This window comes from Anarrhichthys ocellatus, unplaced genomic scaffold (assembly GCF_004355925.1).
Source record: "Anarrhichthys ocellatus isolate YVR2014 unplaced genomic scaffold, GSC_Weel_1.0 scaffold73, whole genome shotgun sequence".
In the NCBI taxonomy this organism is placed as follows: Eukaryota; Metazoa; Chordata; class Actinopteri; order Perciformes; family Anarhichadidae; genus Anarrhichthys; species Anarrhichthys ocellatus.
This window is the reverse complement of record NW_022280103.1, coordinates 1,676,056-1,689,599: the sequence shown is the minus strand read 5'-3', so window position 1 is coordinate 1,689,599 and position 13,544 is coordinate 1,676,056. Positions and strand designations below refer to the sequence as shown.

Sequence of the window (13,544 nt, the reverse complement as noted above, 5' to 3'; positions counted from 1 at the left end):
AATGTACACTCAGCACCCCATCTTGACAGAAAAAAACAGAAATGTAGCAATTTTTGCAAATTTATTAAAAAAGAAAAACTGAAATATCACATGGTCATAAGTATTCAGACCATTTGCTGTGACACTCATATTTAACTCACATGCTGTCCATTTCTTCTGATCCTCCTTGAGATGGTTCTACTCCTTCATTGGAGTCCAGCTGTGTTTAATTAAACTGATTGGACTTGATTAGGAAAGGCACACACCTGTCTATATAAGACCTTACAGCTCACAGTGCATGTCAGAGCAAATGAGAATCATGAGGTCGAAGGAACTGCCCAAGGAGCTCAGAGAGAATTGTGGCGAGGCACAGATCTGGCCAAGGTTACAAAAGAATTTCTGCAGCACTCAAGGTTCCTAAGAGCACAGTGGCCTCCATAATCCTTAAATGGAAGAAGTTTGGGACGACCAGAACTCTTCCTAGACCTGGCCGTCCAGCCAAACTGAGCAATGGTGGAAGAAGAGCCTTGGTGAGAGAGGTAAAGAAGAACCCAAAGATCACTGTGGCTGAGCTCCAGAGATGCAGTAAGGAGATGGGAGAAAGTTCCACAAAGTCAACTATCACTGCAGCCCTCCACCAGTCGGGGCTTTATGGCAGAGTGGCCCGACGGAAGCCTCTCCTCAGTGCAAGACATATGAAAGCCCGCATAGAGTTTGCCAAAAAACACATGAAGGACTCCCAGACTATGAGAAATAAGATTCTCTGGTCTGATGAGACCAAGATTGAACTTTTTGGCGTTAATTCTAAGCGGTATGTGTGGAGAAAACCAGGCACTGCTCATCACCTGCCCAATACAATCCCAACAGTGAAACATGGTGGTGGCAGCATCATGCTATGGGGGTGTTTCTCAGCTGCAGGGACAGGACGACTGGTTGCAATTGAAGGAAAGATGAATGCGGCCAAGTACAGAGATATCCTGGAAGAAAACCTCTTCCAGAGTGCTCTGGACCTCAGACTGGGCCGAAGGTTCACCTTCCAACAAGACAATGACCCTAAGCACACAGCTAAAATAACAAAGGAGTGGCTTCGGAACAACTCTGTGACCATTCTTGACTGGCCCAGCCAGAGCCCTGACCTAAACCCAATTGAGCATCTCTGGAGAGACCTGAAAATGGCTGTCCACCAACGTTCACCATCCAACCTGACGGAACTGGAGAGGATCGGCAAGGAAGAATGGCAGAGGATCCCCAAATCCAGGTGTGAAAAACTTGTTGCATCATTCCCAAGAAGACTCATGGCTGTACTAGCTCAAAAGGGTGCTTCTACTCAATACTGAGCAAAGGGTCTGAATACTTATGACCATGTGATATTTCAGTTTCTTTTTTAATAAATTTGCAAAAATTTCTACATTTCTGTTTTTTTCTGTCAAGATGGGGTGCTGGGTGCTTAATGAGAAATAAAATGAACTTTTTTGATTTTAGCAAATGGCTGCAATGAAACAAAGAGTGAAAAATTTAAAGGGGTCTGAATACTTTCCGTACCCACTGTATATATATTCTAGCAACAATAGTTTTAAATTGAAATATTTTGAAGGAAATCAACAAGTTTGATGGTTTTTCAAGCCAGTGTCTAGTAGCCGTAAATATTATTGCCTCTTCCACATCAGTTCAGCTGTTAGCCATGAAAGTGGGCACTTGGTCATGACCCATTAAATCACCTTCACTTCCCTTTACCGTTACAGCTACGCTTTATGCCATGATTTCAAAACTTTGTGCCGGTGAACAGTCCAGACTGGATCTACCACTTAATCCTGTCCCGTGGGGAAACCTACGGCCCTGTGTGGGAGGAGGCGAAAACGCCACAAGTAACTATACAAAACCTTAAATTAACTCAGCGTGGTTGGGGACGACACTTTTCATTATCTTTTTGTTTTGGCCCAAGATAATCATTGTCAAGTGTCAAGGATTAAGTAAAATTCTGCAAAAACGGAAGTCGTGGGAAACTGCAGGTTTATTTTTTTATAGGTGAGTAGACTCTGGATAAACTTATCTTAGGTATGTGGAAGTATATTTGCTGATTTTTGTCTTAACGTGTTTAAATATCTTTTGAATACCCTGTGGTAAGCTGGTGACTCGTTCATGCTGGGATACAGCTCTCAGCAGGATCTAGAAGATGGATGGATAGATGGAGGCCCTTAAGGTGGATTGTGAGACCAAGTCAGTGATTTTTTTGGCAGGGCACATCACTCCCCTCTGCACAGGAGTCAGAATGTGCTGCAGGAAACACTCCCCTCTCAGAGGGCATCAGGTGCCGCTGCAGAAACCACTTGAAGCATAAAGTTCCTGTCTGTGCTGCTGTCTACTCAATAATATACACCTGCTGCAGGCAGCTGCAAATAAATAAATAAATGAGCAGGCCGCTCTTTCGGCAAGTGCCATTTTCCCCACGGATTATGTATAATACTCTTGAAAGATGGACTCAGCACTCACCAAGACACTATCCTGCAATAATTTAACAAATGAACAAATAAGAAAATGTAAGACTAATTTGACTTTTAAAATAAAGAAAAACACTGTGCACATGTACACACGTACATGAATGTGTCCGCCTACATCTTCATCCCATTATAAATGTCATTTATATTTATTTTAGACAAACAGTTTAAACAGCTTGTGCTCATTTAGTAATGATAACATTCCACAATTTGAAGCCGATACTAATTTATGGAGGCGTGCAAGTCAGCGTATTTTCCACAATACTGTCCTGCAAATATTTCAAAAGTCTTACACGACAAATGAAGAGATTCTTTCTACAGAAAGACGCTAGCGGGCTTTTACTTTGAAATAGAAACAGGAAGTGTTGAGTTGTATCGAATGTTTACTTTTCTCCTGTCTCTGACATGTTTTACAGATATAGACACAGAGGCTGCAGAAAAGTTGCTGACATGCACCCATGCCGGGATGTTCACGCTGCGCCAATTGACCCTGTTTGTGGTGCGTATGTGGAAGTCTACCGCCCTGTCCCGCTTTCTTATTATTTTAGATGTTTCCTTCCTGTGCGTGTCAAGACCAGAGGCTGTGTTTTTACTTAATGTCCACAGATACGCTCTCATGTTATCCAGCTGTCTGCATGGCTCCTTCTCAGAAGTGTTTAAGATTCCAGCCCATTTTTTTCTATAATAAATATCTAAACATGAAGATGATGCCAAATAAAAAGTCCCTGAATAATATATTTAACTTGCTGTAGTGGAGCGTGGGTCAGGTTATTTTAATCCAACCGACCCATTATGAGAACCCGACCCACAAACCGCCAACTTTATGCATCAAAGTAGCACAGTTGTCAGGACTGAGATCCATGGCGCTCTCCAAGGAGCTGATCCTGCTGCAGGGAGCAGCTAGAAGCTGACAGAGGGCTCGGTTTCTCCACCACTCACAGTAGTTAGAATATAAAAGCTAAATATTTAGTGAATTATAACCAAATGGTAGCCTTAAGAGTCTGTCTGTTTAGTCTAGTGTTTGGCTGCACCGTGTAGAAAAAGAATGGAGTCCACAGGTCCAGGATTTCATCTATTTCGATGCGCTTGGAGCTCCAACGAGCTGAGAGCGAGCTCGCTGGATGTGCTTGATTCTTGATGCACAGCAGTGCTTTAAATAACTCATTGGTTGCTCACAAAAGTTTGATGTCTGGACACAAGTAAACTTTGCTTATTTATGGAACCACACGCCGAAACAGTCGGAAGCCACTGGACAAAATGTTCACTGTGATGAGTTATCTCAAGCACGTTAAAGGGGGAGTATTCTCGTACAAAATCATGTTTACATTCAGTGTTTTTCAGCTAACAGTATTGTGGGTAACATGAAGGACACGCGTGTTGAATGCATTTCCTTCCTCATAAAACATGTGTAAAGCTGTTTTGAGCAATTTGAATTGTTTACATCCATGTTAACACTCACGTATTCGTCTTCCCTGCCTTTACTGACCCATTACTGCTGCCTGTGGATCAGTGGAACACAGGCATGTGGATTGTGTCAGATGCAAGCTCACGTTTTTGTGTCCCCGAGTGCATTCACAAGGACAAAATGAGGAGACATATTTAAAAAACATTGTTCTGGGAAGTGTTCAAAGACACACAGGATATCTTTATGGTAAGTTAGTTGATTATCATAGTGGACAGAAATCGAATGACTGTGTTTAAGAAAAATCGAAATAAAAACATATCCTTTGCTTTTGACAGTAATATAAAATACATTTAGGATGATCCTAAAACACTACACCATCTACTCAATTCAGCACCTGAACTGACTGAACCATGCCGCATGCATTTCAATTTATATTCTTCCACATGTCATGAAATGTCCCTCCTGGGCTACTGTAGGGCTAGGTACCCCTTAGCACCTCCTACTTCCTTGTTCCCAATTTGTTTGGCTCCCTATATAAGCCGCACCGATGTTTTGTTTGGGTTTGTTTTGTTTACTCTTTAGTTTATTAGTTGGTCTTTGGTGGTGTTCATTTTGTTAGCCCTCGTGGCGCTCATCGCTTTCCCCCAAGAAATGAATAATAGCACCGCATGGCAGCTACAAGAACCTAACGTTGTGTGTTGAACACCTGTTTGAGTGCTGTAGGACCGGTGGGAAGCGTGGCCGCCCAGGCGGTGGGGGGTTTGGTGATCGAGTTTGTCACCTGTGCTTCACACCCCCATGATCATGTGTTTAGTGGTAGTTTTCTTTGCTCTCCCTCCACGAATTGTTTCTTTACCCTTTTGCTTTGCAGTGTGTGTGTGTGTGTGTGTGTGTGTGTGGGGGGGGGGGGGGGGGGGGCACCGGAGCATGGTGAGTACTCTGTCCCAGTGTTACTTCCCCTCTCTGTCCGTGGCTACGACCATTCATCCTGTAGCACTCCCCTCTTTAACTGTACTTTGTGGCACGAAGTCTATTGGATATACATGTATACCTTTTATCGTCTCGGATTAGATTGAATGGATTTCTTGTGTTTTTAATACCCTGTTTAAAGTATTTGATGTAATAAACTTTGTAATCTTGGGGGAATCCTTTCTCAGTCCATCATTTACTGCCACATGTACCAATAGAGGATCTGTTCGCTTTTAGTTGGTTTGAGTTTGGTTTAAAGGGTCAGTGTACTCTAAAAATTGTAAACCAAATCTGGGCCTTGCCATGGCCCGTGGTCACACACACAGCAGAACTGTATTAAAGTGAATGAGCTGAGTGCGTGACCGAAGTCACAACAGCACATATCACAGGCTCAGAGTTCAAATCCACTGACTACATGAACTGAATTCTATTTCGGAAGTTTTGTGGTGAGAATTTCTTGGTGACCTGCACAAAAAGAAGGCAGATTTAAAGCGGCTCCAAGTGGACGATGAGGAGTATAATACTACTGTACTGTTTAGAATATATGTCAGTTCATCGGATTCATGTTTTGGGGGAAGAAAAAGAGTGACCCCAGTCTGTGGAGGAGCAGTTCTTCATCATGCACCCATCACCAGCCATATAGTACCTCACACCAGTTATTGTGCCCTGAGACTCAGACACCAGCTCAGTATTAATGACCTGTTTCCATCCGGTTGTGCCTCATTAGGACCGCTGCGTCTGATGTGGCCTGCCCTGCAGCATGCAGCTTCAGGAAAGGACAACTAGTCCGGTCCGACTCCCGTGGTCCTCTTATCTCTGCTGTTGCTGTCATCATGAGGGGAGGGAGGGACGAGGGGGGAGACAGCTCAGTTTAGAGTCTATGGAGGCTGGGTTAAACTCCCTGGTGAGTCAGTCAGACAAAGCAGGCTCCAAAAAGTTGGACAGAAACTTAATTAGTGACTTATTAAATTATCGTCTAAGGCAATTGATATTCTGCCTTGAAGCTAATGCAATCATATTTTGCATTAAATTTCTTTTATTTTTTTCCCCCATCCACCAGCTTGACTCTTGCTTGGTTCAATTATTTTCAGACCGGCCATCTCTTCCTGTCTTTGGTGGTAATGAAGCTCTTCGGGGTTTTCTTGTAGTGCAGTTTTATTCCCATGTTTTATGTCTTGTCCAATTATTTGCCGTCATTCTGCTTGCCAAAACTTTTTCTCAAAATCTATCCTTATGTCTGACTCATTCGCATGATGGCTTTCTCAAATAACGTGCTTTATTATGGTGCACACATGCACAGATTTTTAGCATCCCTTCATTTGCCACCTACAGTATCCATCTCAGATCAGACTTTACATTGTGCCTGTATATTTAACCTTATACTCCAATCCAAATATGTATAGCACTTTTCTAGTCTTTCGACCACTCAAATGACACGTCATTATTCACCATGCATCAGGACTCTAACAAACATTCATACAACATCCAGACACCGCAGGCACAGCTACGGGAGCAATTTGGGGTTAAGTGTCTTGCCCAAGGACACATCAACATGAACTTGCGGAGCCGGGGATCGAACCACTGATCCTCTGATTGAAGGACGACCCTGGAAGGAAGCTGTCAGAAGGGCCCATGCTAAACTTCTCAGAATATACTATTATAAATCATTATAAACCCACCAAAATTCTCTTTGTTTCCGACATTTTCTTGTTTTTGTCCAATCATGTATACAGTAGATTCCAAAAACCATGTATTTAACCTATAACCACTTAAATGTGGCTCATTATATCTTGTGTGTGTTTACATATTGTTCCGTGTACACATTATTGGCACTTCTACATTTACTCTTTGGTGTACCATGACTTTCTGTTCTCTTTTCTGCCCTCTCCAAATCAGGTTCTCATTATGGCCCTAAATAAACTGCATCACACAGGAGGCAATAGAGGCACTATTGTTATTTTTATCTCAACTCTCCTTCCTTTTTGTATTATTAAACCTCTTCTTTAAGGTCACCAATCATCCTTTTAACTGACAAATATTGTTTGTAAAAACAATTGTTAATGCCTCCAAAAAACATTTAAACATTAAGACAAAAACATAGAGACGGATAAAAACCTGATTGCTGTCACACCAGCAGACTAGGTGCTCAGGTAACAAAGGAACAAATGTTACACAACTCGGCAACACTGGCTGATAAAATGGAATAAACTGGTAGTGGTGGTTGTCTGAGCCAGATGTTGGAAACGGTGTAAATGTCTGTCCGAGGCTTCTACCATTACAGAGTCTGTCCCCTATGATAATGCAGCTAATGTTACTGTGAAGACAGTCTCCCTGTCTCATTAAAAAGGAATGAAGCAGCTCCATCTTTTTCAATATAGTTATACAGAAGTTGTAGCGTAGTGTTCAACCACTGACTGATCTATGTGGGGGAGAAGTATGAGTAAAGGCCTTTACACACTGAAGAATAAACAATGTGAAATACTTACCGGCCAATTTTGAAAACAGGTGGACCTGACATTGCTTTTCATTGTGTATTTGTGTACTTTGAAGAAATGAAGTAACATGTGATTTTGAATGCATTTTGTAAAGCTTCTTGAGAGTACTCAGGATAAATCCCAATAGAGGTTTGCTGTATAGCCGCTGGGTTTTGAAGTTTATTTTCTTTCTTTTGTTTGTTTTGCTGTGAGGTTCAGTTGTATGGATTAATTGAGTTTTTTGTTTGTGCAACAAGACAAAAAAAGAAAACACACCGTTGTGTAAAGGAAATGCCTGTGAAGACGATAACACTATTTTTTCACTTGTAGTCTGTAAATATGATTGAGTACAAAGGGCCAGATTCATTCTGTATGACTGCAGGTCTTTGAATACTGATGATAATGAAATCTGTGTGCCGTAACTGAAAGTCAAGGGTTCACAGGGTCAAAGATGGATTCTTCATTTCAGAAGTACCAACGATAGCACAAGGTCAGGTTTCAAAATCCGGGAACAATCTAAAGATCCTCGGCATCACCCTCCCTGTAAAACTGGAAACAAACCATCTTGACCAAAATATGAATTACTGGCCTAAAGTGGAGAACTTTTTCTATCACTGACCTTCAGTTATGTAAACCTTTAGTCAAAGTCTAAATCAGTTAGCTAACTGGCAATGAGGAAAATTGAACGAGACTCCATGATTTAGTATACAGAGGGCAATAGCCCAATCAGTCTCAATCTGGCAGTGCTGCTGTTCAATTGTCCCAGTTCTTGTTTGTTCTACTGCACATGAGACACAGACCTGATGTTTCCATATCAACCTGAGCCACAAATGATGTATTGAGCTTTTTTTGACTTGTCGACAAACACGGCACATCCCGAGTCGAGGGAAGCAATATGTTATTCATTTATGAATCCCTGTTTGTGAGGGAAGACTTGCTGCTCCTGCTTGTTACTTTTACTGGGCTTGCTTAAGCCCAAACAGGAGGAGGTGGATTTAGGAGACATTTGAACTTGCTGGGATGGATCTTTTTGTGGAGAATGTGGTAACGCTGTGTGGGGTGCATTTACACCTTGCAGGAGACCAATCACAATGTCTCACTACCACTCTCACTTAAATACCAAGGCTGGGTCAGTGCCTCTGGACGTCTGATACCGACACACAAGAAACCCTTGAGCATCTGTCGATACACACCAGGCTTTCAACTAACTCCAATTGAAACCCATCCAACATCATTATGAGATGCTCAGAGCAATGGCTGTTATAGAGCGAGAAAATCCGCTTAGAGAGGAGCTTAAAGTGGATGGTTGGGTCAAACTAAGTTTGAGGCCGTTGTTTGTTTCCTGCCTGAAACCATGTCAATGTTGACTTATTCCACCTTACTTTTATTATGTAATTTATGTACTAACACAACAACAGTTACGTAACAAACATTCTTATTTTATCCCAGGACCTTTTCCTGAAGTATTGTTGTTGGATCAAAAACCTAAGTAAACCTATCTTGGAAATTTACTTTGAAGAGACTGTATGCATGTTACAAGTTTCCTGCGAACATGCCATCCCTGACACGTCCAAAACGGACACTAGAGAGGAACGTGGAGCGTCAGAGTTTGAAGCGTAGGGCAACTGACCAAGTGGCAGTATTTGATGAGTTAAGTGAGAATGTGTTCAGGGATGTTTATTACATCTTGAATTCAAGGAGAATCGAGAACAGAAACAAGTGCATAGCCTACTGCCTGCTGCCCTACTCCCACTATTCTCAGGAGGTGACCTGATGCACTGAATTATCAGCAGCCTGACCGGGGCGCCCCGTGTCTGGTAGCTACGGTAACGCCGACAACTCAACCCTGTGTAAGATTACCCCCAGCTGTAAGGGTCACTAGGTCGGAACAGAAGAAGAGAATGAATAATTCCCTCACATTTACAATAGAATTTTTCATCTTTCCCAAAATGTGGGAAGGATCAAACGCACAATGTGTTTTGTCTCAATGATATGTCTGAAGAGAGAAACTATGAAGGAACTTACATTGCTCTCAGCATGTTGTACATGGACACGGGGGACCACGGAAGAGGTTCAGCATATTCTTCTTCTGCAGCAAAACAAACAGAAAATAGACCTGACTTTATGTATTGATTATATGTCATAACATATTAGAGTTGCATGCAAATGCTGAATATAGGATTATTGATGCATTAAGCTGATGCTGCATAACGTCCCCCTACCAGTGCCGTTTGAATGTCTACATGAAAAAACAGTAAATGATGAATGGATGGAACATGGATGTTCTCATAAGCTAAGCGCTATAATCAACTACATGTAGGTTATGGAAGATATGCACATTATATATGCTTTTTTATCTGTGACACGAGGTCAGACAAATGAATAGCTTTCAGATGCATCAGGTTCAGAGGAAATGTGGTGTAAAAAGATGGAAAATAAATGTTCAAATCCATAAAATAAGCAATGTGTGTCTTGAAAGGATAGAAACGTAGTTCTAAGGAGGACCTTTGAATTCATGTAAAATGTTTTCTTCTTCTCTATCTTGTTCTACCAACCGTGCATACACAAAATTATAGAAAATATTTTCACTGAGAAAGTAATGTCTATTCATACCACCTGCACTGTACTGTAGCAATATAACCCTTCACAGTATGAACTTGATCCAAGATAAGATAATCCTTTATAAGTCCCACAGTGGGGAAATGTGGACGAAAATCGACTCACGGTAGAAATAAAAATGTTAACAATCAGCCAAAGTAAGTGAGTGAAATATGAATGGTATTGTTTCAGATTCCTCTCTGATATAACCTGTGGCTCTGCAGACACATATTCAAATAATGAAGACAAAACATTCAGAAAGAACGAACATTTGTGCGAAACAAAAGGGGGTTGGAATAGGGTGATTTGTCAGTATTTATTTTCCATAAAAAGCTGTTATGTTGGGGTTCAGTTATTACAAAGGTCAAGCTACATGTACCTTTTCCCTACCTAACTTAAGTTATTCCATAGCTCTAGGAGGGCCTGTAGCAGAGGAATTTCAGAGCGGCCTGTGGTCTGAAGATGAACTCAAACTTCTGCACTGGCCTTGAGCTGCTTCATACCGCTGGGTTTTCAACCCACTAGTGAGTCATGCTACTTTCACAGCTCTGGATGGAAAAGGAAATTGCCTAAGTGTATGTACATATTCTATTATGTTCTCTTTTTAACGAGATGAGCTGTAGACCTTGGGGCCAATGGCTAATCAGGTCGATGATTAACCGCAAACGGCCCTGCAACCAATTCTGCAATATGTCGTCATTCATGTTTCAATGGGTTCAGTCGAAATATGTCTGCTTTGGTTTGAACTGAGTTCTCTGTATTTCGATCAGCATCAGGGTTGTTTCAGCATTTTGTACAGACCTGAGATCCAACATCGACTGATAATATGATAGTATTACACCTAAAAGGTTCCTCCATTGGATACATTATCCCCAGAATATAATTGTAAACATTACTCAGGAAGGAAGATTTATTTCCAATCTAGATCTTATTTTCATTCAGTTCTAAAAACATAGAATCATAACTTTCATTTAGCAGAGATGCAGCTCATTACATTACATTATGTATATTTAGCTACAGCCTTTTCCAAAGCGACTTACATTAAGGACATTAAACCATGTGGGTACAACCCCAAAAGGTTGGAGTTATGTAAGCAAATTAACTTCATCGAATGTCCAAGCCCTCTTCATAGTGAGGGAATAGCAAGCCGATTGGCAGTAGCGGAGAGAGGCATGGATGGGCATTGTTGGCAAATGAAAACACGAACACCAAGACTGACAACGCTGTGGTAGAGACCTGTTAATCACAAGGTAGCCATGCCCTCTTGGAGAGGCTGGTCTTGGCCCACCTCCAACTGCAGGTGAAATCTTCACTGGACCCTCTGCAATTTGCATACCAGCCCCATGTGGGAGTGGACGACGTCATCATCATCTACCAGCTGCAACAAGCTCAGTCGCACCTGGACGGAACCGGTGGCTCTGTGAAAATCACCTTCTTTGATTTCTCCAGTGCATTCAACACCATCCAATCACTGCTGCTGGGGGTTAACGCGTCCACCGTCTCCTGGATCACTGACTACCTCACAGGCAGACTACCGTTTGTCCGACTGGGCCGTCTGATACGGTGGGCAGTGGTACTGGAGCTCCACAGGGAACTGTTCTGTCTCTCTTCCTGTTCACCTTGTACACCATTGACTTCCAGTACAACTCGGGGTCATGCCATCTGCAGAGGTCGGGTGTATAAGGGATGGACGGGAGGAGTACAGGGCAGTAGTGGATGACTTTGCAGAGTGGGCCAGTTGAAATCACCTGCTTCTGAACGTGGCCAAGACCAGAGAGATGGTGGTCGACTTCAGGAGGAAGAACACGACAGCTCCACAACGGCTGAGAGTTCTGGGAGAGGATGTGGACATGGTGGAGGAGTACAAGTTCCTGGGTGTCTCCATCGACAGCAGACTGAACTGGAAGACCAACATCAATGCTGTGTACAAGAAAGAGATGAGTCGACTCTTTTCCGTGAGGAAACTTCGATCCTTCAACGTGTGCAGCAAGATGTTGGAGATGTTCTACCAGTTTGTTGTGGCCAGTGCACTGTACTTCTACGTAGTCTGCTGGGGGAGCAGCATTGGAGCCGGAGACACCAACAGACAACAAACTGCTTAAGAAGGCCGGCTCCATCATTGGCTGTAAACTGGACACTTTGGAAAAGGTGGTGGAGAGGACGACACTGGAGAAACTATTATCCATATTGGATAACCCGGACCACCCTGTCCACCACCTACTGCAGGGACGGCGGAGCACTTTCTCTAACAGACTCATCCAGCTCTGCTGTCACAAGGATAGATGCAGGAGAACATTCCTGCCCTCTGCAATAAGACTTTATAATAAATCACCTCTGGCCAAATCATTCATAAGACTATAACTCCTTTACAGTTTGTTTAGTTAATTTAACATTCTATTTCATTGTATAGATTTTGCATTTTTTACATTTAATATTTTTTACTCTGTTATTCTTATTGTATATAGTGTGCATTTTTATACTCAATTTTATTTTTACCTCTATGTAGAATTGCTGCTATAGCGAACAAATTTCCCCTTACGGTATTAATTATCTGTCTATCTAAAGCTGCTTTATGGTCTATTTGACTCTAAATGGGACCATCATTTACTAAATCATCATGCTGTATTGAGGACTCAACTAAACATGACTACAATGTTTACTAAGGTAATAAAAGTGAGAAGTAGGGTCATTTTCTCATAGTCTTCTGTACAATTGAACTTATTTTCGCAACTACAGTCCCTTATGGCCATTAGAGAGAATGCAAGTTTAAGTCACTTCCACATTGTTTTCACTTTCATTACCCAGAACTAGTCTCATCAGCAAGCAGCTATAATCACACTGTTAACATAGCTAAATTTGATCAATAGGTCTGCGCATTGAGTACTGAGCTTACAGTCGGCGCAGCAAGTCTTCTTTGTTATGCTGTCACTCATGATTACACGCCCCTCTCAGTTGATCCCACGCCAGATCAAAGCCTGAAAACATACGATCTGAAAGTGTAAAAAATAACTGAAACTGAAAATATAAAATCCGCAACGGAAAAATATAAGACCTCAAATATATATATAAAATGAAAATAAATATTTTAAATATGTTTTTCAACTGAACTGAATCAAAGGTCTATTTAACCCCCCCAAAAACTTTTCCTTTACTTATTTGAATACATTGTTGTATTTTTCAAAGTTAAAGACTAAAATTTTAACTTTCAGTTGAATTTTTTTTTTCAAATTATCAAAACTATTGGACTGGATTTGGCTCCATAACCTTCACCCTGGTCCTTTCCAGGCCAACCTAGAGCCAGTGGCCACAGAGCCTCAAAGAACTGCGCCCAACAAGGGCAAGCCAGTGCCGGGGAGAGCCCTCCCTGACCCACAGAGTTGAATCCCCCAGGCAGACTGCTTTTGAGAAGTGTAAAAATATTTTCAGTCCATTATGAGACTATGTGGAGCACTGCCTCAAAAGAATTAGCATCGTAAATGTTTACCTTCAGCTCTGCTGTGTGCGGCATTTCATTCAAGAGGCAAGTGGGGTGGAGATACAAGGTTTTGCAGCTTGAGAATCTGCTCGATTAACTAGATTTAGTCACAAGTTCTTTTTAATACTCAGACAGTAAAGGGTGACAAA

At 41.8% G+C, this 13,544-nt stretch overlaps 1 pseudogene; it reads left to right on the top strand.

The window, feature by feature from the left end:
- LOC116397835 (uncharacterized) overlaps positions 1-13,301 on the top strand; it is a 48,336-nt pseudogene extending 35,035 nt beyond the window's left edge.
- The last annotated feature ends 243 nt before the right edge of the window (positions 13,302-13,544 follow it).